The sequence below is a fragment of the Ochotona princeps genome, chromosome 6 (assembly GCF_030435755.1).
Source record: "Ochotona princeps isolate mOchPri1 chromosome 6, mOchPri1.hap1, whole genome shotgun sequence".
In the NCBI taxonomy this organism is placed as follows: domain Eukaryota; kingdom Metazoa; phylum Chordata; class Mammalia; order Lagomorpha; family Ochotonidae; genus Ochotona; species Ochotona princeps.
Genome location: NC_080837.1, coordinates 599,872 through 625,550, shown reverse-complemented (window position 1 = coordinate 625,550; position 25,679 = coordinate 599,872).

The following is a 25,679-nucleotide window of genomic DNA, read 5'->3' as shown; positions in this document are numbered from 1 at the left end:
GAATCCACTGGCTGCTATGGTCCATGTTAGTCTCCATCTGCCCAGATCTTCACGGCCAACACTTGGTTGGAGTAGTTGATCAATTTGCTCTGTCCTCTGTCTTATGCCATGTTACCAGGTGTCTTCTGGAGGCTCCAATGTATTGCTATAATCTTCATGTACATTTATGTATGCTGTCCAATGCTCCATCTAAGCCATTGAGGAGACCCAGCTCTGACACATGCACTGCATGGTCAGACCATGAAGTCTCCAATTATTTCCATGGTTGGGGTTCTGAGTCCAGTGGTTCAATTGATAGGGAATCGCCAAAGACACCTCATCTGAGGCCATCCCTGACCTAATTCTTATTTGTGTTTGCCATACAAAGTCTGGCACAGTCTGTCACCCAAATCAGCCTACACACACACTTGGTAGCTGAACTGTTGGGTCAGTTCTGTTTCCAGTCCCATGCTTTACGCAAACCAATGGGTGTTGCAGTCCATCCTAATCCTGCCCACCACATACTTGGCTTCCATGCAAACCAGTGGAAACTGAAGCCTAGTCAGGGCAAACTGCAATAATCCCCACCAGACCCTCCCCCTACCCTGGTTCCCATGCTTGCCAGTATGTACAGCAGACTGGTCCCATCTGTCCTACATCCCATTCGGCTCTCATACATGTTAATTTGCATAGAAGACTAATTCATCTCAACCAACCCCACATTCTGGTCCAACTGGAGCCAGTGGGTGCCACCATTTTTCTAGCCATGCTGGTTCCTGACAGAATTTGGCCCCTGTGCCAGCATCTGCCAGCTGATGATGCGGCAAAGCCCAATCTATCCACGCCCACTTGGCTAATGCACGTACCAGAAGGCACAGTCAGCCCAGCCTGGCTTTTCCTTGGTCTAACTTGCATGTAGGCCATCAGATATTATAGCCCTGCCCGACCTGGTCTGCCCCTAATCACAACTCTAATGTTCACCAGTGGGAATGGTGGCCCAGTAGGGTGACCCCTACAGCTCCCCTTCTGGATCCATCTGCACCACCACCCAGGTTACACATATGCTGGTTGGGTGCTATGGCCCAGTCCGACACAGCCCACTTCACCTCGGCATTTGTCAGTTGGTAATGTAGCCTGACCCAGCCCAGCCCAGCCCACCCCAGTTCCAGCTCAGGCTGGTGGGGACTACAGCTTAACCAGACCAGCCAGTCCCCCGTCTTATCCTTAATGTGAGCTGGCTGGTATTGTGGCCCAAACTGGCATGACACACACCGTTCTGGCTCTCGAATTTGCCAGCAGGTGATATGAACTGGCCTAGTCTGGCTTGCCCCAGACCTGAACCAAAGGTAAGTCAGTGGGTATCATAACCTGGCCTGGTCTGGACTGCTGCCTTTCTTGGTTCTTACACTCACCTGCAGAGAGTGTGTCCCAACACAGGATTTCCCCCAAGCTCCTCCATCAGAATCTCTCCCAATGCCAGATCTCATGTATACCAGTAGGTTCAAGGGGCAGCCCTGTTTAGTCTACCTCCTCTCCCATTCTGGTTCTTGTTGGGTGCTACAGTCCAGCCAACCTGGTCTGCACCTAGACACAGCTCACATATGGCTCAACAGGGGCAGAGATCTAGCCTAGCCCTTCCTCCACCTACCCTGGTTCTCATGAGCACCAGTGGGTGCTGCAGTCTAGCCCAGTTCGGCATATCCCAAACCCAGCCAAGAGACCCTGCAGCCATACGCAGACCAGACCACAGCTCCCATCCTAGCTTTTGTGCTCACTAATGGGAATCACAACCTGGCCAGGGCGTCCCCTTTGCTCCCCAAACAAGCCTGTTCCCATTCACAGATCTCATGCATGCCAGTGGTTGTTCTGAACTGGCCTGGCATAGTCATTTGTTTGTCTGAGCCTTTGCTTTTGCATGTTGCAAGCTGGCCTGACCTAGCCAGCCCCCAGTCCCAACTCTCACTGGTGGGTGCTGCAGCCTGGCCCTGCTCCATCTGCTCCCATTCCCGGCTCATGTAAACCAGTAAGTGTGATACCCTAGCCCGGCATGACCTGCACTCCAGCCTGGTTTCTGCGCTCACCAGTGGGGCTAATGTTTGCTCAGCCCTGCCCAATCTGCCCCCTTTCAAAACGAATCCAAACACTTGTCAATGGATGGGGCTACTTTGCCCAGCTTGCCTGAACCCTAGATCTGGAACATGTGCTCACCAATGGGAGCTATGACCCACTGGGGGAGTTTCCCAGAATCTTCCACAAACCCCACTCCTAGACCAAGATTTCACACGCACCAGCAGGTGCTAGGCCCTTACCCAGCATAGCCTGCCCATACATCTTCGCCTTTCTATAAGCTGGTGGATGTTGTGGAGCAGCCTGCACTACATCCTGTTTTAGGATGCTCATGTAGGTGCTGCAGTGTGGGCGATCACCCCAGGCCCCTGCTCTGCTGTCTAGGGGGTGTGGCTTATGCTGAACCTCCCCCATGGCCTGAGGCAAAGCCTTCAGACCTACATGTGAAGTGTGACTTCCAACATGGCTACGAGGTCAGAGGGAGTATACCTGAACATGACCTCTGACATCACCGGAAGATCTATAGAGATAGACCTGTCATACAGCCAATTATAGCATCTTTGGTGGGTGTGGGGTCTGCCGGAAGGCTCCCTCCTGCCCTCCCCTTCCTTACCCTTTAAAACATGTAACCTTTGCATAATAAAGTGGACATTCCTCACCAGCTTGTCTCTGGTGGCCGAAGACCACCGTCTGCCTCACCCTAAACGACCTTGGGGCCTGCTGGCAGGTCTAAACCCCAAGACTGCAGCTTGGACATGCCCAGCCTATCCTCAGCTCCAGGATCTGTGAATGTTAGTGAGTTCCATGTTCACACCTAGTTCAGTCCATTACCACCCTAACTCTTGAGCTAACCAGCAGGACTAGTATTGGCATAGGGCTGGGCCCACTTATGCCCTGCAGAATCTACCCCTGAACCCCTGAACCTAGTTCTTTCGTGGGCTGGTTAGTGTCATGACCCTGCCTAATGTGATCTGTCCCCTGTTCTGACACTCAGTCAGGTACTGGGATCTAGCTCTACTAGACAGCCCCCCACCCCAGCCATAGCTTTCCTGTGGCCTAGAATGTGGCGGTCAGTGATGCTCTGAATTAACAAACCCAACTCAGGACTCCCATATGGGCTGGCGAATCAGTCTGACCCATACAGATCTTCCAATCTCTCACCTCCATACCACCAGGTCTCAGTCCCCTTGCTTACCAGCAAGTACAGTGGCCCTACTGTTGGATGTCCTTCAGGAATCATTCCTCACTTACACATTCAGTGACCTTATGCATGGATGTTCCTAGGCAATAATTCGCCAACCCAGAGTTCCCAGAGCTTATTGGTGGACTGCCAGTAGGCAAAGCCCAGCACCCTGGCGCTCATTGGGCACACTGGCCCACCAAGTTAAGATGGTGCCAGCTGCTTTTTAAGCAGTCAGGACTGGCTGTGCCCCCCACTCATCAGCCAAAAGTGTCTGATGAAGCAGGGGTTCTGCTTTGCTTGCCTGGCCCGTGAGTTAAGATGGTGCTGTTGCTTTTTAAGCAGTCAGGGCTGGCTGTGGCCCCTGCTCATCAGCCAAAAGCAGCTGATGAAGTGGAGGTTTCACTTTGCATGCCTGGCCTGCCATATCATGTATTTTATGGAACAGAGTAGTTATCAAAGCATACATAGTGTGCATGCATGGGGTCATCCTGACTCCACTCATCCAGCAGTGTCAGAGGTGACTCCAAATTGGGCCCACCTGGAATCATCTTGATCCTACATGCCCAACAGAAGCAGCAGGCAAATTCAAGGGGCATGCACGCACACGGTCCTTCTGTCTCCACTCATCCAGCAGCAGCAGTGGTAACTCCAAATTGAGCTGCTTGGGCGCCAATGGCACAGGGAGAAGCCATCGGCCAGCCCCGTGGCGACACACTCTAGGGTCTTGGGCATGTGAGCTTATATGGAATATAGATTATGGTACAAATGAGGCTAAGTTGGGACCTCAGGGTTCATGTTCCAGAGGAATGACTATTGAGGGACATCCATGGACAAGGCCACTGTATTTTCAGATAAGAGACAGTCCTGAGACCAAGAGGTTTGGAAGGGGGAATGGGAAGACCATTAAAGGTCATTCTAAAGCACCAGTACATGTGGGAGATCTGAGCTCAGGTAGTTAGCATTGACCGTCACCGAGCACCGCTCACTAACACATATTAAAGCTAAGGCTGGGGCAGTTAGCATTGACCATCACTGAGCAACATTCACTGACACACAGTTAAGGCTGGGGCTTACCTGACAGGACAAGATCAAGGGTTAAATTAGGATGGGCCATGACAATAATTAGCATGTGAGAGAATCCGATTTGGTGGCAGAATCTGTGGGGGATATGTGGACTCATCCCTGTAGAAGTGCAATCTCCACTGGTATGCCTAAGATATATGGATGGCAACAGGCCTGGTTGGGGAGCAAAGGGGACACCTCAGCTGGGTTAAGGGCAGCAGGCTGGGCTGGACATGGTTATAGCCTACCTTGGAGTGGTTGTGGAATGGGTCTGGGGAGCAACAGAATGGGCTACACTCCAGCAACCAATACTATCACTGGTACTGATGAGAGCCATGGTGGCTGTAGACCAATCTGGGATAGGTTCTTGACACCACCCCCACCCCTGATAAACCATGCAAAAGTTGTGTCTAGTGCCCAGTGTGATAGCAAAATCCAGCAGCTAAAAACCTCGCCTTGAATGTACTAGCATACCATATGGGCGCTGGTTGTAATCCCAGCAGCCCTGCTTCCCATCCAGCTCCCTGCCTGTGGCCTGGGAAAGCAGTCGAGGATGGCCCAAAGCCCTGTGATCCTGCACCCACGTGGGAGACCTGGAAGAGGCTTCGGACTCCTGGTTTTTCGATTGGCTCAGCTCCAGCAGTTGCGGCTACTTGGGGAGTGAACCATCAGACAGAAGACCTTCCTCTTTGTCTCTCTTCCTATCTGTATATCTGACTTTCCAATAAAAATAAATAAATCTTAAAACATAAAAAAAGAGGAAGTTGTGTCTGTGTGTAGATAAGGCATGGCTAGGCTACAAAACCCAACAGTAAGAACTTGAATGGGTGTGAACCACTTGAACAAGGGCACTGTTCCTGCCAGGGCAGGAGGTGGACAAAAGCAATGTGAGCCAAGGATCTACTAATGTGTGAGATCAGCCAGTGTAAAGAGACCCAACAGGGGAGCTTGGGAAATTCCTTCATTAGGATGTAGACCCTGAAAAGTGCAAGAACCAAGTCAAGGAGAGTCAGGCTGCACAATGCATAGTGGATGCTGAGATGAGTCAAGCTGCGCCGCACATGACAAGAGACCACATCAGAATTTGTTCACTCTCGTTCTATTAAAATATTCTGGATAACTCTTTTCTGATTACAAAACTCAGAAAAAGAAGACACATTTATTTCATTATTATGATCATCGTGATAGCTAAAAAGAACAGTGCCTATGAGTTGATTAACAAGCATTGAAAGCATGCACACATACTAATAAAACTCTGAAGGAAAGCAGGGTATGCAAATGGAGAAATGGACAACTCAGATGATGTAGCTAATGAAGAAAAAAGTTGGTCACTGGATGTTTGGTAAATCTAAAATTATGCATCAACAATCAAACAAAAAGAAAATGGCTGGCTACATGGCTGTCTTCTTTGGAGACTGAAAAGCACGTGTCTGATGCATGAAGCTAGTTGTCCTCAGGGCTGGGGCTGGGGTGAAATTTAGTGAAAATGGTTCAACATAATCAAATTTTCTGAGTTGTTTTTGTCTCCGGTCTCCTGCCCAGTGTGTACTAACTTAACTGGGAGGTTCTGGTTTCGAGATTCTTCTAATGTTCATTCTCTGCTGCTTGCTGCAACTTGGAGATCAGCTCAGATTTGGTAAAGTACTGTGGTAGTAAGAAAAGATGTCATGCTTTGCCAAATGGCTCAGCAGGTCTTTGGAACAATGCTGACAGCTTGATTATAGCTTGATTACAATGAAAGGGAATTTGAAATTTTTGCTAGAATGTGTATAGCTAAACTCTTCATACAGTAGTATCTTTTTTTTAGATTTATTTATTTTTATTGGAAAGGCAGATGTACAGAGAGGAGGAGAGAGAGAGAAAAAGATCTTCTGTCCAATGATTCACTCCCCAAGTGGCCGCAATGGCCAGTGAAGCACCAATCCAAAGCCAGGAGCCAGGAGCTTCTTACGGGTCCCCATGTGGGTGCAGGGTCCCAAGGCCTTGGGCTGTCCTGGACTGCTCTACCAGGCCACAAGCAGGAAGCTGTATGGGAAGTGGAGCTGCTGGGATCAGAACCAGTGCCCACATGGGATGCTGGGCGTGTTCAAGGCAAAAACCTTAACTGCTATGCTATCATGCCAGGCCCCATAGAGTAGAATCTTAACTCCAGAGAGTTCTAAATCTTTTTTTGAATTTTTTTTTTATTATTTTAAATTCATATTTACAGAGAGGAGAGAGAGAAAGAAAGATATTCCATTCACTGGTTCACATTCAAGTGACCATATTGGCTGGAGCTGAGCTGATCTGAAACCAGGAGTCAGGAGCCTCCTTGGGTCCCACATATGGGTGCAGGGTTCCAAGGCTTTGGACCATCCTCTACTGCTTTGCCACACCACAATCAGGGAGCTAGAATGGAAGTGGAGCAGCTGGGACATAAACCGGCACCTATATGGGATCCTGGAGCATGCCAGTGAAGACTTTAGCCACTAGGCTACCATGCTTGTCCCAGAGCCCTAAATGTCATTTGTCAAGTGTCTGGCCTGGGAGTTACTGGGGAATTTTGCTTACCCAAAGAGAGAAGGTTGTTGTAGATCTCCAGCATCACAAACATGTACTGGGGTTTCTGAATATCATCTAGTTCTGCCATTCTTTCAAGGTAAAGTCCAAGCAACATCCCCAAAGGACACCAATACCTGTAACAGTATATTTCATCTCATTGTATTAGTTGTGGACCACAAAACAGGTATCTGCAATACAGGGTGTGGTTGGACTCCAAGTCAGGTACTCCCTGTAGAGTGCAGGTGTTTTTATCAATAAGCCAAATGTCTATCACTTCAGGAAACATTTGAGCCCACTGCATGCAACAAATGTTCACCTCAGACTTTTAAAGCTTTAGCAAGGGCCCGGCGCCCTGGCCTAGCGGCTAAAGTCCTCACCTTGAACACACCGGGATCCCATATGGGTGCTGACTGTTATCCCGGCAGCTCCACTTCCCATCCAGCTCCTGGTTGTAGCCTGGGAAGGCAGTCGAGGACAGCTCAAAGCCTTGGGATCCTGCACCCATGTGGGAGACCTAGAAGAAGCTTAGGATCGGTGCAGTGATCCTAAGTGAATCATCAGATGGAAGATCTTCCTCTCTGTCTCTCCTCCTCTCTGTATAGCTGACTTTGTAATGAAAATAAAATAAATCTTAAAAGAGGCTGAAAAAAAATTATAGTTAAGTATCTCAGCAAATATTCACTGCATTAGGTAAGGCACTATAGGAATTCCCAAACAAATGGAAAAATAAACCATTGACAAACAGGAAAATGTGGAGGGGATTAGAAGAGGATCTGATTGCCATTACTGGCTCCTAATCCCAACTCCCTGCTAATACAGAGAAGGAGGAAAAAGGAATGCTTTGAGTAACTGGGTTCATATCTGTAGACTTGGTTTATGTTGGATTTCTGGCTCTTGTGCTGACCAAGCCCTGGCTGTTTTTTTTTTTTTTTTTTTTTTTTTTTTTGGCATTTAGGAGATTAATCAGCAGATAATAGTTGTCTTCCAAATAAATTTTGGGGAAAAGAGAGAGAGAATAGGGAGATATGTAGAATTTAGAGTCCTATAGGCTCAGGAAAACTCAAAGCATTTCTTGCTTTATCTTTCATTGTTTAAGAACACAACGTTGAGGACCCAGCACAATAGCCCAGTGGTTAAGGGCCTTGCCATGCACGCACCAGGATACCCTATGGACACCAGTTCTAAACCCGGCGGCCCTGCTTCCCATCTAGCTTCCTGCTTGTGGCCTGGGAAAGCAGTAGAGGACAGTCCAGGGCCTTGGGACCTTATACCCACATGTGAGACCGAGAGTAGGTTGCGGGCTCGTGGCTTCGGATCGGCTAAGCTCTGGTCATTGCGGCTGCTTAGGGAGTGAGTCATCAGATGGAAGATCTTCCTCTCTCTATATCTGACTTTCCAATAACAATAAATAAGTATTCAAAAAAGAAGAAGACCAAGTTGTGTCCTTCATTCATATAGAAATGAACACAGTGGTGCTCAGGAAATGAAAGTGCTAACACTGCATTCCATGATAATTAACATATGAATGTTATGATCATAAAAACCACAGTTAATACTTATTTGTTGATTAATTTGTCTCCCAATAACTTGTTTCAGTTGCTCAAAATGTCATAACGAAAAGATGAACATGAAGTATTCCTAACTAAACAGATGGTCTGATAAGAGTACCCTTACAGAAAGGGAAAAAAAACAAAAAACACAACCAGACAACAGTTATGATATTTCAGGGACTAGAGGCTGATAAACCCCTTGAAAAGCAACAAATTGAAGGGACAACAAAGATGTAGAATCAAGGGCACATCAAAGAATGTCCCTCATCATCATAGAGATCATTGATAATTCCCACACCCAGGATTTAAAGACCATCTCAGTGGCATGAAATGATGCGCCTGGTGCCCTGCCCACTACTTTTATCTGAGAAGAGATCTTACTGTGGTTATTTTAACTCATGCCACACCCTAATGCACTGTGCACTGCACTCAGCAAAGGTGAAGAACTCATCTTTTTAGGTCACAAGTGACGCTCATCAAGAGAAGAAAAGTGATGGATAGGCGGGAGTGTAGATTATCTCTGAATGTGGAACCAAGGTGAGATAGACATGGGAGGAAGGGAGGAATAATACTATGGACCACTGCCAAATCACTTTCACTGTTGTTTCTTTTTTCTTTCTTTTTTTTTTTTTTTGCTTTTTAAAAATTTTTTATTCTATTTTTTTCCTTATATTTTATTTTTAAATTTATGGTACAATTCCATAGGCTCTTTTTTTTTATTATTCATTAATTACCTTGTATTACATGACACAATTTCATAGGTACTGGGATTCCCCTCCTTCACCCCAAACCTTCCCCCATGGTGAATTCCTTCACCATGATGTATAACCACAGCTCAGGTTCCGTTGGGATTCCCTAATTACAGGCTCACACAATACAGAGTCCAGCATCCCACTGGTCAGTCAAGTTCAACGGCCTTTTAGGGAGGCCCTCTCAGGTTTGAAGGCAGAGCCAGCAGAGCATCACCTCTATCAATTAGAAGCTCCAACATATCATCAGCAACAGTTCAGGTATGATGAGGCTGGTGCAGAGTCCTCTGATTGACATAGTCCATCTTAGAGTTTCTCCTTGTCCAGTTTTCCGCTGGAAGCATATAGCTGAGGTGGATGATTGATCTACTCCATCGTCCATATTTTCTTGGTTAATGTTTTGATTCCTCCATTTTGTTCAGGGGAATCCCCAAAGAAACTTTGAGGCATTCCCAGTCCAGGCTCCTACATGTACTACTAGTAAGCACAGTGCCCGCCACCGTCCATCACTCCGATCAGCTGGTGGTTGTAACCCCTGGGTTGGATCTATTCTGAGCCCCGACCTCCATTGGAACCAATGAGTATTGCAGCTCTTCCTGGCTCTGCCCATCACACACTAGTCCCTCACCTAACCCAGTGGGAGGTGTGCTGGTCGGGTGCTGCATTCCCTACTGGCACAGGCCATTTCGCCTTGGCGTTTTGTGTTTTGTACTGCTTTTTTTTTTTTGTAAGAGAACCACTCATCGCCACTCATCCAAGGTTTTAGGCAAAGCAGAAGACTGAGGAACCCAATGCCCACTTCAAAGAAGCACTCTTACTTCACCACCCTAATATTCACATAGAAACAATAACCATCATTTTCCCAGAAAAGTTCATTCCATGAGCCTGAGGTCAGGAAGATCCAACAGTATAACTTGAATGTTTGGATTAGTCATTATAGCAAATTTTCTCATTATTCCCAATATCCAGAGAAATAATAATAATAAAAAAACAACAATTATCACAGTGAAGATGATCCTCACTGGGAAATGGAATCACAAACTTGTGGATGGATCCATGAACTTTCCTATAAATGTTATTGAAAAACTATAGGCAGAATAAAATTAAACTCCACACAAAGCATGTAGTCAGTGAAAATCCCATAGACTGGCTTGGTATATAAGTTGATGTTAGGAAACACCCTTTTAATTAAAATGTAATGCCTAGAAGCCAAAATTCAAGAAATCTGGATACATATCAAGCAAAACTTTTGACATAAACGAAAGAGCACAAAACAAAGTTATAAGAAAATAACAGCAAGTCATGGGCCTGGCATGATAGCTTAGCGGTTGAAGTCCTCACCTTGAATGTAGCAGGATAACATGTGGGCACAGGTTCTAATCTCCGCGGTCCCACCTCCCATCCAGCTCCCTGCCTGTGGCCTGGGAAAGCAGTCGAGAAAGCCCAAAGCCTAGGGTTCCTGCACCACCATGGGAGACCCAGAAGAAGCTCCTACCTTCTGGCTTCTGATTTGCTCAGCTCCAGCCGTTGTGATCACTGGGGAGTGAATCATTGGACACAAGATCTTCCTCTCTGTCTCTTCTCTTCTGTGTCTATCAGCCTTTCCAATAAAAATAAGTAAAAAAGAGAAAAATAACAAGTCAATTCACAAAAAGCTTATCCTTTGTAATAGGAATTACTAGATATTTGTGAAAAAAAAAAAGATCAGCATTATAAGGGTAAAAAAGTGGTTTTCTAGAAACACAGCTTTAGGGATTGGCATGAATGTCTAGTGGCTAAATCCTTGCTTTGCATCCACTGTGATCCGATATTATTTTGTAAATTTAATTTGATTTTTGATGTTGTTTACTTAGTTACAAGAATGCAGGTTCATGAGGACCACTGAATAGAGTGGGGAGGGTTGAGGTACAAGGGTAAGTAAGTGGGACAGATACTTATATTTTCCTTTTTCTAGGGCACGTTGGTATTCTGTGTCATAGTACCAGCTGGCCTCTCTTAGTAGGATCTGAGAAAGGAAGTGTTTCCATTTCACACAGTCCAAGAGCCATAGCAATTGGTGTCCTAAGCCCCGGAATCACCTAGGCTTGCCAATAGGACAAAGGGACTGTCATCTTTGTCTCCTTTTACACCAAGAAACACAGAGGCAGACACTAAACTCTATGTGGGCCCAAGATGTACAAACAAGAAAATCCTACTCCATCTCAAAGCAATACTTCTATCCCTATATACCACAGCTGACTAGACAACTGTGTAAATTATAGACACAACTAACTCTGATTAAGGCAGAGGAAATCACTCTGAGACTACTTGTCTGTTCTCAAAAGAACCAAGGCCAAAGCAACAAGCCAAGTGATACCCTGCATTCCAGTTAAAATATAGTCTCTTTTACAATTAAATCTAATCTTTGATGAAGGGATGAATATTTCAGATAGATTGTTGTCAGCAGACCCTGAGGCCAATGAGGGGTGAGGCAATGGTGTCCTTCGGCTACAAGAAACACCAGGGTTCTTTATTGTGAAGAAAATACAAGCTTATACAGACTAGCACAGAGGAGTATAGGGCATGACCTGACAGTCCTGCCACCCAACATTGACACTGTAATTGTCTAGAAGGCACGTCTATTCCTTTAGATGCTCCAGTCATATCTCAGGTAAGTTCCACATGCAGGGCTGGAAGCTGTGCCTCAGGTCATGGGCATGAAGGCTGTGAGACATGCTCCCCAGGTAGCAGGCAGAGATCCAGGGGTGATCTCCCACATGAGTACACCAGACAGGCAGATGTCAACCTACGGACACAGCAAATATGCAGAAGCAGGGTAGCACAGAACAAAATAAACCTCCAGATTTAGATCTTGAACTGAATGAAATGTTTGAAACGACAGAAAAACAATTCAAAAAATGATTGCAACTAAATGCAATAAGATATGAGGGAATGAAAGAGTGGCATGGTTGAAAATATTACTCTACCTTCCCTACTGGAGCTACAGAGGGTGCCAAAGAGGGAAAAGATTTCAGAAAAAAACTGAAAATCAGGCTCCTTAGAAAGAAGTATGCCGGGGCCTGGCGCGCTAGCATAGTGGTTAAAGTCCTCACCTTGCAAGTGCAGGGATCCCATATGGGCACCGGTTCTAATCCTGGTGACCCTGCTAACCATCCAGAGCCCTCTTGTGGCCTGGGAAAGCAGTTCAGGATGGTCCCAAACCTTGGGAACTTGCACCTGCAGGGAAGACCTGGAAGAGTTCCTGGTTTTGGATTGGCTCAAGTCCAGCTGTTGCGGTCAGTTGGGGAGTAAACCATCAAATGCAAGATCTTCCTCTCTGTCTCTCCTCCTTTGTTAATCCACCTTTCCAGTAAAAATAAATAAATCTTAAAAAAAAAAAAAAAAAGAGGGCCCAATGGCGTGGTCTAGTGGCTAAAATCCTCACCTTGAATGCCCCGGGATCCCATAAAGGCGCTGGTTCTAATCCTGGCAGCTCCACTTCCCATCCAGCTCCCTGCTTGTGGCCTGGGAAAACAGTTGAGGACGGCCCAAATTTTGGGAGCCTGAACAGTGTGGGAGACCTGAAAGAGGTTCCTGGCTCCTGGCTTCGGATCAATGCAGTACCGGCCGTTGCGCTCACTTGGGGAGTGAATCGTCAGACGGAAGATCTTCCTTTCTATCTCTTCTCCTCTGTTAATCTGCCTTTCCAATAAAAATAAATAGATCATAAAAAAACCAAAGAAAATAGTATGCCTAAAAATTCTTTGTAAGGTAACAGGGATGCTCGCCAATGAAAAGGGCCCAGCACTCTCACAAGTGCGCCAGGCTGATCTACAGAACTGAAATTCTAATGGCCAGGCTGGCAAGGACAGCTGGCAGCTTTCATGTCCCTGTAGAACCCACGCAGGATATTCATCACCAGGATCAGAAGTTTCAACTGTATTTGCCCCAGTGTCTGGAAAGTGTTTCGGCTTCTTTGCCAGATCTTTGCAACATTTTTAATCAACAAGAATTCAGTTAACAGGTTGCATATCATGGAATCATACACTATAAGGGGAAAACGAAATCTGAAGTCAGGAAATGAGCCAATTTGTAAGCATGGCTGTAGGGAAATCAACAAGAAGCAAACTACCTTGAGCGAGATACTCTGATGACTCATTGTCTCAGTAAACAGAATATCAGCTGCATGGAGGATCTGATGGAACACACTTCAAGGAAGTAAATACCTTTCTGAGGTCCTTCAGGTTATCTTCTCCCAGAGGTGGGATGAAGAAAAAGTTCACCCATTCTGTACAGAGTGGAGATGCTGGCAATAGGGAAGACCACATGAACAGAAGAATCAACTAAAGGATCTGCTGTGGTGTCTTTGTAATCTAGTCAGATAATGAACATGGAGTACATTCAAATTGAAACAAACTATTGTACTGGTGATGTTTTGTTAGCCAAACTCCATCTTGGTGTTTGATAGATTAAATTAACAGCCTCTTGCATGCGAAACCAGAGACCAGTGTGTATTGTGTGACAAACATTTCATGATTTGTGAGGTTTTATTTATCTACCAAAACAAGAAAATCTCAGTGTTTACCTTTGCAGTGGTGTATGAGTTAAAGACAATCTTTCAGGCAATTGCATAATTTGTAGTTAGGGTAACAAAAGCTGGATTTATCAAAAAAGTTGCTAAGGTGACAGTACTCATTAATCACTACATATTGATTTAGGAGATAAAATCTTCAACCAGTGAAATTAAGAGTATGATTGAATGCTTTAACAACAGAATAGACCAAGTGGAAGGAAGAATGTGTGAATTTGAGGACGAGAATTTTGAACTGACCCAATCAGAAAAAAAAAAAAAGAGAAACTAATGAAAAAGTATGAAGAACATCTACACAAATTGTGGATGCCCTGAAGCAAACAAATATTCATGTTACAGATACTTCTGAAGGAGAACCTGCTAAACAAAATGATGGGTGAAAATTCCCAGGTCTTGAAAGAAACATGGCTGTCCAGATACAAGAAGCTCAAAGAATCTCAAGCAGCCCTAATCTGAAAGGATCTCATTCAATGTCACAGGAGAACTCACCACCACCAGACCAGCCTTCTAAGAAAATCTCAAAGGTGTCTGACATTAGAAACAAACAGAAAACACATTTCACCATGAAATTCACTAATAGAGCAGGTAGAATTCTTATCCAATCAATAAAATCACAGGCCTTAGCTCTTGCCTAATATTAATACTAATCATCAAATCACAACCACACTATATCCTGCCCATAATAAACGCACTTCACAAATATACACACAGACTTAAGTCAGAGTTGGAAAAAGTTCTGCCAGGGAAATGGAAATGCAAAACAAGCAGGCATAGCTATGCTCATAACATGTTGTGGTGCAGGCTGCTCTACCTGTGATCCAGCTCTGTGCTACTGGCAGTTGAGGGTGGCCAAAGATTGGGCCCCTGCACCCATGTGGGAGATCCAGAAGAAGCTCCTGTATCCTGCCTTCAGATCTGCCTAGCCCTTATTGAGGCCATTTGGGCAGTGAACCAGTGATTGGAAGACTTTCTCTGTCTCTCTTTTTCTCTCTCTGTAGCTCTTTCAAGTTATATATATATATATTTAAAAATCAAGCAAACTTAATTTGCAAATAAAACCTACAACCTGTTGGTTGACAACTGAAGCACAGCTGTCAGAAACCTAAGCAAGACAAAAAAAAAAAAAAAAGCCAAAAGAAGCCTTGGAAGCTGGAGGATTGGGTACTTATCATTCCAAGCAACGGATTTCAAATGTTTAATCCAGTCAGTGATCTTCCATGTGCATCCCAAAACAGCTTTTTTGAGGAATAAAATAAAATAGTCACACTTTGCAATATGTGACTTTCAATATCTATGGGAGAACTCATAGTCACTATACACATAGTATATATGTCTATGTGACTCACACTCAAAGAGAAAAGGAAAAGAAAAAAAATCAAAAAAAATATATCCTTAAGTTAAACTGTATGTTTTAAGTAGTTTGTGAAGTTTAATTCTTTTAACACAGCCTGGGCAATCTATCTCTGAATATTTCCAAACACTTAAAAAAATAAAGCAAAAACAATGTGGTGGGCCAAATATTTGGCTCAGCAGTAAAGGCACTGGATAAGTTGCCCACATTCCACATAGTACTGAGTGCAACAGGGAGTTGAACAACTCTCTTAAATCCAGAGAAGAAGTCCACATGGAAATAAACGGGAGTGTAAAACCACAGAGTGCCAAAACAGTGCAGGAGAACTGCAGAGTGGTATGAACAGGAGATCAGATGGCTCACCTAGATAAACTAGTAAACAGAAGAATTGTGAAAGTATTCATGGCAAAGCAAGAGAATCAACAGGGTTAGTAATCCCAGACAATCATACAGTTGCTATAAACATGGGAGAAGATTTAGGTGAACATTGGAGAGTTCTAACTGGTTAAAAGAAACTTTTTAAAGAATTGAATGAATCCCAGATTGACCAGTCAAATGAAACTATGTGCATGAAAGATACAACATGGGTTCATCTGTGGCCAACTGTGTAAACAGAAAAGCAAAGAGAAATGTATGGAGAGTAACTCAAGGCTTCAGTAGACTGTGTTTCACACATTTCTGATTCTGTCTGAAGGTGACCCAGATAAATTGCATTCTGATGTAATAAACGGGCAATGTGGAATGAATCACCTGTGATGTCATAAGGGACAATGTGATGTCATAGGATGAATTTTGATGTCATAACCAATTCTGATATAGTAGTGATGCCCCAATGATCATTGTGACATGATAACATATGTGATGTTATAAAATGCTCTGTGATTTCAAATATTTTGTGATATAATAATCAATTATGATGCCATAAATTGCATTGTGATGTCATCATCAATTCTGATGTCGTAAATGGCCATTATGACACCATGACAATTGCAATGTTATGAAATACATTTTACATTATAAATGTATTGTGATATCATAATTGATCATAGTGTTATCAATGTATTGTGGTATAATCAGCTCTGATGTCATAAACTGACATTTTATTTAATCATGTGATCCCATAAATGGTTGTTATGTCACAGCAATTGTGACATCATAAAATGCATTGTGATGTCATAAAGATGTACATTACAATTTCATAAAATTGTGATGCCGAGCCTAGTGCAGTGGCCTAGCAGTTAAAGTCCTTGTGTTGAATGCTTTGGGATCCCATATGGGTACTAGTTCTAATCTTGTTGGCTGTGCTTCCCACCCAGGTCACAGGGTGGCCTAGGACAACAGTCAAGGACAGCCAAGACCTTGAGACGCTGCAACAACACAGAAGACCTGGGAGAGGCTCTGGGCTCCTGGCTTCGAAACTGCTCAACTCCGGCCATTACAGCCACTTGAGGTGTGAATCATTGGACTGAAGATCTTCCTCTCTGTATCTCCTCTTCTCTGCATGTCTGACCATGCAATAAAATAAAATAAAATAAAATAAATCTTAAAAGAAACAAAAAAGATTTGGTGACTTCTTGTCTCATCTGCTGAGTGGGATGTATCAAAAAAAATTGTAATGTCATATTGTCCATTTTGGTACCATAACCATTGTGATGTCATAAAATGCATTGTGATATCATCATGTACTGTGATGTCGTTAGCATGGTACCATAATTATTTGTGGTGTCACCAGTTGGCATTGTGATGTCATAACCATTGTGTTGTCAAATTACTGTGATGTCCTAAGACATCTTGTAACATGAAAATCATCTGTGATATTGATTATTGTGATGTGGTAATCAACTATGCTGTCATAATGAACCATTTTGATATCATTCCTTAATGTGACATCATAATCTATTATGTTGTGTCATAACTGGGCATTGTGTCATAACCAATTATGATGTTCTAAATCACAATGTGATATCATACACATATCATTATCACCCTGATTATTATTCTTTGATGGTTAAAAATAAACATGCGTAGTTGGCTATTTCAAAGCTTTTGTATGTATCTTTGAAACCAAAAAACCTCAACTCTGGCTTTTTCCTGTATTTCAGTTTAGGGAACTGAATCTTTAATTTGCTCATTGCTCCTCACTTGCAGATTGCCAGGTACAGACTAGTCAAGGAGTGAAAAGACAAGGAAGGTTGTCTATGACCATGCCACGATGAACACACCTGATCTTGTCTGATCATGGAGATTAAGCAGGGTCAGGTCTGGTTACTACATGGATGGGAGACAAGGAAGGTTGCTGGGGACTTTGTGTTGTGCAGTGAAGAGCGTTAGTGCCCTATGTTTATGATGCTGGTGTTGACAGTGTACTGAGGTAGTCAGCTAGTCCAAGGTCGTGAGTTTGGAAGTCATTCCCCCACCAATTAGGTGTTCCCTCCTGTCCACCTGTGACGCTCATCTATCACCTGAGAAGGGTGGTATTGCATTGTTGCATAACCACTCCTCTCACAAGCCCCAATAAAGGCTTATGATAAGGAGAGGCTAGCTCTCTTGGTCATGTGCTTCTGTTGCTCTGGCACTCCGGCTCTTGGTCAGGAGTCCCAGAGAGGTGAGGCCTAGCAGTAGTGGTATGTGAGCAGAGAAGCCAGGGAAAGAAAACTATCTGCAGCTTTGTAAGTGTGTCCAGGTTGCTTGTTGCATGTCTCAGTATAACTTATATTGTTGGGGAAGCTGAGACATAGGTCTTTGGCTTAATTGATGAACTTCAGGATAATGATGATTTGTTCCTTTTGGGGTTATAATCATCTGGATTGCAATATGGACTTGTGATTTCATATTTCTAGTAAGCACTGTTATCACCAAGCTTGGTTAATAAAGACTCCTTAATAAACCCTTAGACATATCTGCCATGATCTCACTCGCACCCTGCAACAAGATTTACAGAGAGAAGGAGAAATAGAAAGATTTTCTGTCTGCTGATTCACTGTACAAGTGACTGCAATAGCCAGAGCCTAGTCAATCAGAAGCAGAAACCAGGAAATTCTTCCAGGTCTCTCACACAGGTGCATGGTCCCAAGGCTTTGGACCATCCTTCACTGCTTTCCCAGGAGTTGATTAGTGCTTGTTAACCTGGCAGGAACAGGAACTGGGCTTGTGGCTAAAAACACCTAGACTAATTGGACTCATCTGTATCCAAAATTAGGACATGGGGGATGGGGAAGAGTATATAAGGAGAGGTGAAGGAGCAATAAAGAGAGACTTCACAGAGACTTCTGCCATCCCTGGTCTCCTGTTGGTGCTTCATCCCCAGATCCTCTCCATGTCCACTTTCCTGGCTCTGCTGGCTGGAGCAAATGGCACCTAATGGGGCATGTCACGAGGGACAATCTGAGGGACCCCTGGACCTATGAAGGTAAGTTTAGAATTAAAAATTTTGCAGGGACATAAGTGATTTTATCCCCAGACCCTCTCCCTGTCCCAGGGCATGAGGGACAATCTGAGGGACTCCTGGAACTATGGAGGGGCATTTATGATTTCATCCCCAGGCCCTCTCCCTGTCCTGGGGCATGAGGGATAATATGAGGGACCACAGGAATCCAGAGGTAAGCTTAGAATTAAATGTTTTGCAGGGGCATAAGTAAAATTTATCATGGGGCAAGAACTCACTAAAGTGCAGATGATTAAGGGTATCGATATCTGCTCCTGTCACAAGGGGTCAACATTAAGCTTAAGGCCTCACAGAAGTTCATTGAAACTGTCTGTGACATATTCCCATGGTCTGCTCTCCTTGTAGCCACCTTCTTCCTCTGGTACTTGGTAAAAAGTGCTTTGTCATCCCCTCAAGTGATGGTGCAACCCTTTCTTGAAAAATTATCCATAAGAAAGGGCAGGGAGCCACAAACCAGAGTAAGGCGATAGAGGGTATCCCAAACCAGGGTAAAAAAGGAGAAGGAACCCCAGACCAAAGTCTGGAGAAACTGCATGAAGAAGATTCGCGGTCCTCTACTGAGGAAGAGGAAGGGGACGAGAATGGAAGTGAGTTTGCCAAGGATCCTCCACCTGTACAGCATGTACCCATATAGCGTGTGCTGAGGAAAAATTTCCTTTGGACAGGCATGGAGACCTCTGTGCTGCCTGTGCCATCAGCACCATTAAATCTGGGTGCAGCTGTGAAAGATTTATGGAAGCAACTTCAGCATCTCTCTCTTCAGTTGAGGCAGGGTTAGCTATAGCCCCCCCACAAAATACAGCTTATTTCTCCATTTAATTATTTGGGATTTCAACTTTTTCAGAATTATATTATACCCCCCAAAATTTCCAAAGCCCAGATGTTTTTAGCCATCTTTAAAAGGGCATCCAAGAATTCAAAGTTTCAAGATTTAGGGCTTCCCTTGGTAAGCTTATGAGACCTCAAGAATGCCAACAGATTAATATCCCATTTTGTGGAAGCAACCAGGTTGATTGGATTATATTAAGGTTAGCCAAATGGATGTGACACACATCCCAGAGTTTGGGACACTAAAGTCTGTGCATGTTACTATCGATACTTGCTCTGGATTTATTCTAGCTGCTTCTCAGACAGGGGAACAAGTCAGGTATGCTCTAGCCCATTGCTAAGCATGTTTTTCTATATTGGGAGCTCCCAAAGTTATTAAAGCTGATAATTGCCCCTGCTATATCAGCAGTAAGTTTTGTGATTTTGCTGCCTCCTACCATATACAATTAATTACAGGCATTCCTAATAATCCTCAAGGACAAGGTGTTGTGGAACGTGCCAACTGTACTATTAAGGATTACCTTATTAAAACAAAAAAGGGGGAGTATAGCACTCCCCAAAACCATTTGAACCTTGTATTATTTATCTTAATTTTTCTAGCATTGGATGCTGAAGGATTAGCAGCAGATCACCATTGGAATCCATCTAGGGAACACAAGGGTTATGTGATGTGAAAGGATCCCTTGATTGGTCAGTGGCAAGGCCCAGATTCTGTCCTCATATGGGGGCGAGGATTGGTTTGTGTTTTCCCAGAAAATGAATATGGCCCATGGTGGATTCCTGAGAGGCTTGTCTGGCAAGCTCCTGTGAATCTTATGAAAGCTTGGGTACTGGCCATAGTGAGGGCATTTGAGTCAGAAGATCGACGGGACAAGCAAGTATATTAGGCCTTTCTGTAATATACAAGTATATTAGTATATTGTTAAGCACCCCCTTTTCTTTTCTTTCTATGTGCAACAAGGTCCTGATATTTCCTGCCTTTTCTATGAGGCAGTTTTTAGGGGTATGAAGATGCACTGACATGTGCCCCCTTTTCCCTTATTCAGGGAGGCAATCATTCCATGGAAATTATTAGTTCAATCACTCCTCTGGATTTGAGGACCTGCTCACCTGGGTGAACCTTAACTCCTTGAATTTTAAGCCCGTATTTGCCTGTGTTATTCCCCCATTTTTCTCTCTTACATACAGAAAACATCTCTGAAGTGAATCGCAACAAGGTCAGCTGCACCCTAATACATGTTGGAATGGCAATGGCGATACTTCTGTTGTCATGTGGCTGCCTGGAATCCTGCCTGTGCCTGTTGAGGCTAATGGAGAGGCCTCTGTTGACCTGATAAGGCGCAAAAGAGACTTTGGCATAACATCGACCATCTTAGCCACTGTTGCCCTGACATAGGCAGCCTCCACCACCATAGCAGCGGTGACCCTAGGACACCCTCCAGCTACCGCTGAGATCATGAACAAGCTTGTGGAACTTACGGCCTGAGCTATGGAACAACAGATCTGTATAGATGAACACGTGTGGGTGGGCATGCTTATGTTGTACCAGCAGGTTGATTTGTTGGCAGAGGAGCCGCAGATGCTATGGGATATGGTCAGGGCCTCTTATTCCCCATCATATGTCTTTATGTATGTAACACCTGTGCAAGTGCAAAATGTTTCCCAAGCCCAGGAACTGCTGTCTGCTCATTCCTACCAAGCTAAAGATACTCCTAGCCATGGAACAGGACTACCAGCCTCCGCAAGTATGGTTTACGCAGCTGCAGCAGACAATGTGTTGAATGGCAGCCAGAGACGTGTAAAATGGACTGGGTACTGACCAACCTAAGACAGGGGCTCCATCATGCTACGGAGATTCCTGATGACAGGTAAGGCTGATAACCTGAAAGTCCACAACCTAAGACAGGCACATTCAAGTCTGCTTTAAAACAAAAAAGGGGGACCTGTTGTGGGCAAAGGAGTTGATTAGTGCTCGTTGAAATGCACGGGAACAGGAACTAGACTTGTGGCTAAAAACACCTAGACTAATTGGACTCATCTATATCCAATATCCTGGCTAAATTAGGACATGGGGGATGGGGAAGAGTATATAAGGAGAGGTGAAGGAGCAATAAAGAGAGACTTCACAGAGACTTCTGCCATCCCTGGTCTCCTGTTGGTGCTTCATCCCCAGACCCTCCCTCTGTCCACGTTCCTTGCTCTGCTGGCCAGAGCACCACACTACAAGCAGGGAACTGGATGGGAAGTGGAGCACCCAGGACATGAAACAGCACTTATATGAGATCCTGGCACTTGGAGGTGGGGAATTAGGCAATTGAGCCATTGTGCCAGACCCTTCTGAAATTTTCAGAATACGAATGGGCCAAATTCTTAGGTAAAGATGACAAGATGTGATATGGATTCTCCCAGAGCAGAGAAATGATGAAAAGATTGTCTTTGACTACAGAGCACTCCACAGGTCCAAATTCCAGGGTTTGAGAGATCTTGGAGATAACCCAACCCCAAATTTTCTGGTTCTAGAGTCTCTGTGGCTTTTGGGATGAACTTTGGCAGGGATCTGCCATGGCAGGGATCTGCCTTGGCAGGTGAACTAAAGCAATCATGAGTACAACATGCTTCAAAATGATGGTGACAAAAGCATATTGTGGGTGAGGTAAATGTGCCTTGACTTAAAAGTTGTCTTGCACCAAAATACACTGGTCTTCTAACTCCGTTTTTCCACATGAGCTTTTCCAAGTGCCCTTCAGTTGCAGAACAAAAGAGCAAGGCATGAAAGGAGTCCTAAGGATCCCTTTATGCCTTCCCTTAACAAAGATGTGGGGATTGTGCAATGGGTAATTGTTGAGAAAGAGCTGTGTTGTTTCCATGAGGAGCGTGGAACTGGGAGTTGCCATGACAGAGAGCTTCAGCTTCTCCAGTTTCAATGCTGGAGCCAATGGACTTTCAGAAAAGCAGAATTAGAGAGGTAACATTTATACCAGTCCATTTTGTGGACTTGGGCAGCACTGGAAATGCAAAAGATGGGGTCTGTCATCCTAGATAATCTGCCAGATTCTTCCACTTTCTTAGAACGTTTGAGGAAGATTTTAAGTATAATTTATTAAGATTGTAACAGGTGATTTATAGATAACAGATTCTTAACTGCCTTATACGTTAAAAAAGCATAGAAACTTGCTGTGGGATCCAAGAGCAACTCTGACTCTCCCTTAAAAGAGGTTGTGTGTACAGAGCAGGAGAGGACCCCAGAGCAGAGTAGGAGGATAAGAGATCTGTATCCTAGTCCCAGAGACCTCCCAAGTGCTTTTCCTGTAGAAGCAGTGGGATGGACACTGAGAATCGTATCCCAATTGCCAAGGAAATCACAGAGAATTTGAGTGCCTTCGTAGGCCAAGAACTCTGAGGTCAGTCATTGCCTACTAGACTTCCCACAAGGGATGGAAGCAGCCCAGTACCCTCCTCATAGGGCCTGATGACATTGGAACTACAGCCAGGAGGCCCAGGTGGCACTCAGAGAGAAAAGGATTATAAATTTTCTTCTGGACTCAGAAGAGGAGCTTTCTCTGGTCCTTACCTAGTTCCAGCCTTGGCTCCCAGCTCTCTCTTACATTGACCACTAGGGTTGCTCAGGAACCCCAAAATTAGTTCAGATGGAGAGAGACTAATAAAAGGTAAGCTAGCCAATAATCACTCAGCCTGTACCTTACTGATCAGGCTTCCTATTTGGCCTTTCCTAGTCTTTACCATGTAGGATGTAAAGTTTAGTTCTTCCTCACTTGCTAAATTATTGGGGATTTCTCTGCTCACCTGCCTAAGACTTTTCTATTCTTTAATTGTTAATAGAATTATAAAACTGTTAGAATTATAAAACTGTTTTGATTATCCTAAAATGCACGAAGTTCTATAAAATCGTGCTTGACTACTACAAACTTCAAGGTTTAAAATATTATGCGTTAAGATTCTCCCCCCAAAACTTTCACCAATTAAAAACTGTCAATGCTAAGGAAAGAATCTTGATTGAATTTGAACTGTAATGCTGCATCAAGGTGGAGGAATCCACCAGGGGGGAGGGGAGGGGGAGGGGTGGGGGGATTCCCAGAGCCTATGAAACTGTCACATAATGCAAAATAATTAATAAAAATAAAAAAACCTGTTCATGCTAAACAAGATGTAACTGCAAAGAAACTTTGATATTAAATTTGTATGCACCTGTTATATATGATAGATGTTAATGTTGGTCCTTTCACTGTTCCTGCGCCACTCAGATTTAGGCTACTATTCATGCAAATCAAGAAAGTTTCATGTATTTTGCTGCCTTTATTGAGTTAATTGTTTATACATCTTAAATTAATGCGTTCAGGGTCCATGTTTGCTCTGACAAAGATTTAAACATGGCATCTTTTATTTTTAAAATAAAAAAACATGCTAATTTGGGAGAAATTATGGTATTTTATACCTTCCACCAGAGACCTCTAGATCTATTCCCTAAAGAATACTTGGCTACTGTGGCTCCCTCTCCCCACCACTTTTTAGCATGAAGCAGCCCAAGCGGTTGTTGGTCCCTATTCCTGACAGCAACTGGGGTTAATCCTCCTGGGAAAAAGGATGTTAAGGAGTTAGATGAGATAATAGGCAGTTAGGGTAAGTGGTCCCTGGTGAAGTCATCCTTGTCCAATAAATAATATTGCTTCTCCCAATTTTCTGCTCTTCCAAGAGCATGAACTCCCTAGCTACATCTTTCAGGCCTAATTTACAAAACACAGAAGGGGAATTTGTAGAAGGAATTTGTTACCCTAGAAGGTCAGGTGCACAGGATTGTAATTGATAGGGTAACATTTGTATGAGATCAAATGAATTGATATCTTTTGTATAATTAAATGGATATCGTTTGTGTGAGAACTGAGTGGATAGCATGTAAATAAGAGCACTTGGTGGGATATACAAAAGAGTTTCAAACAATAGAAACAATTGATGGGTTTGGCCATGGGATTGGGGCAAAAGCAGCTCCCTGCAGAGTGGCGGCTGTGGGGAGGGGTGCCCCAGCAAGACCAGACCCAATGCTGGGGGTCTTAGGCCAAAGTCACTGCCGGCAGGCAGTGACTGAGTCCTAGGCTTTCTCCAGGCCCAAGGGATCTCTTCCCTCAGGGTAAGTACACCATGAGGGAAACTTGGGAACTGGATTAAAGCCTTGGCTCCACCCTGTCGTTAACATCTTGTGGCAGGAAGAGTTTGCACAGTGTTTGGTCTTGAGGTTGGGGCAAAAGCAGCTCCCTGCAGTGTGATGACTGTGGAGGGTGTTGCAGACAGGTCAGACCCAATGCTGGGGACTCACTGCTGACTGGCGGTGACAAAGTCCTAGACTTTGGGTGGCCAGTGCACATACTGGGATTACGGCTCTGCCTGCTGGCTGCCTGGAAGTGAGCTCTAGGGTTTTCAGGACATGTAATTGCTGCCTAGGGACATCCATAGATAAGGCCAGCGTGAGTGTAGGTGAGGGATGAATTCTGTGTGATTCCCAGCAATGGGGTCACAGAACTTTCTGGCAAGCGTGGAGACTGAGACTTGGTGGCTTGGAGGGGAAAGTCCATATTTTCTACTTGGGACAGACAGATTCACCAGCCCAAATGAGAATCCTGAGATGGGCTGTTAGCATAGAGCATCACTGACTGCCACACACCAGTACACATGAAAGCTATGGATGGGGGCCTGTCTGGGGAGCTAGGTACCAGTACCTGACTAGTGGTGGAACAGTGCACGGGTCACGCTTGGCAGGTCAAGACACTAACCAGCACGCAAGAGAACCAGGTCTGTGGAGGAAGTGTGGGCCCAACCTTCTGGAAATATAAGTCCCTCAGGTTAGCTCGCGTGCTGGGGTGATGATGGGCTGAGCTAGGAGTGACCATGGAACCTGCCATCACTCATGGGTAAAGGAACCAATGGCAATCTGGGCAGGTCAAGGCAGCAGCACCCAAAGGTGCATCCTAAAATAGGATGTGGGGTGGGCAGAGCTGCAACTAGAAGGGGGTGGACTGGGCAGGACCAAGCAAACCTCAACTTACAAGGAAGAACAGAAATCAGGATGGAGCACAGGTCATGCAGAACTAGGCTCTTACAATGAATGGTCTGCATGAGACAGGGATACTAGGTCACAGAATTGAAGGCAAAAGGCTGAGACAGGTGAGAGGCTAAGCCAACTGGGTCAGAGCAACCACTGGCATGCACGTAATCTACAGCTTGGAATAGGCTCAGTTGAGGAGCTGTGAGAGTATACCCTTGCTGGGTTGAATTTCCACGGGAGATTGTGGGTGTGGGAGTGGGGGCTGTGTTCTGGTCTGGATATGGCTGCAATCTCCCTAG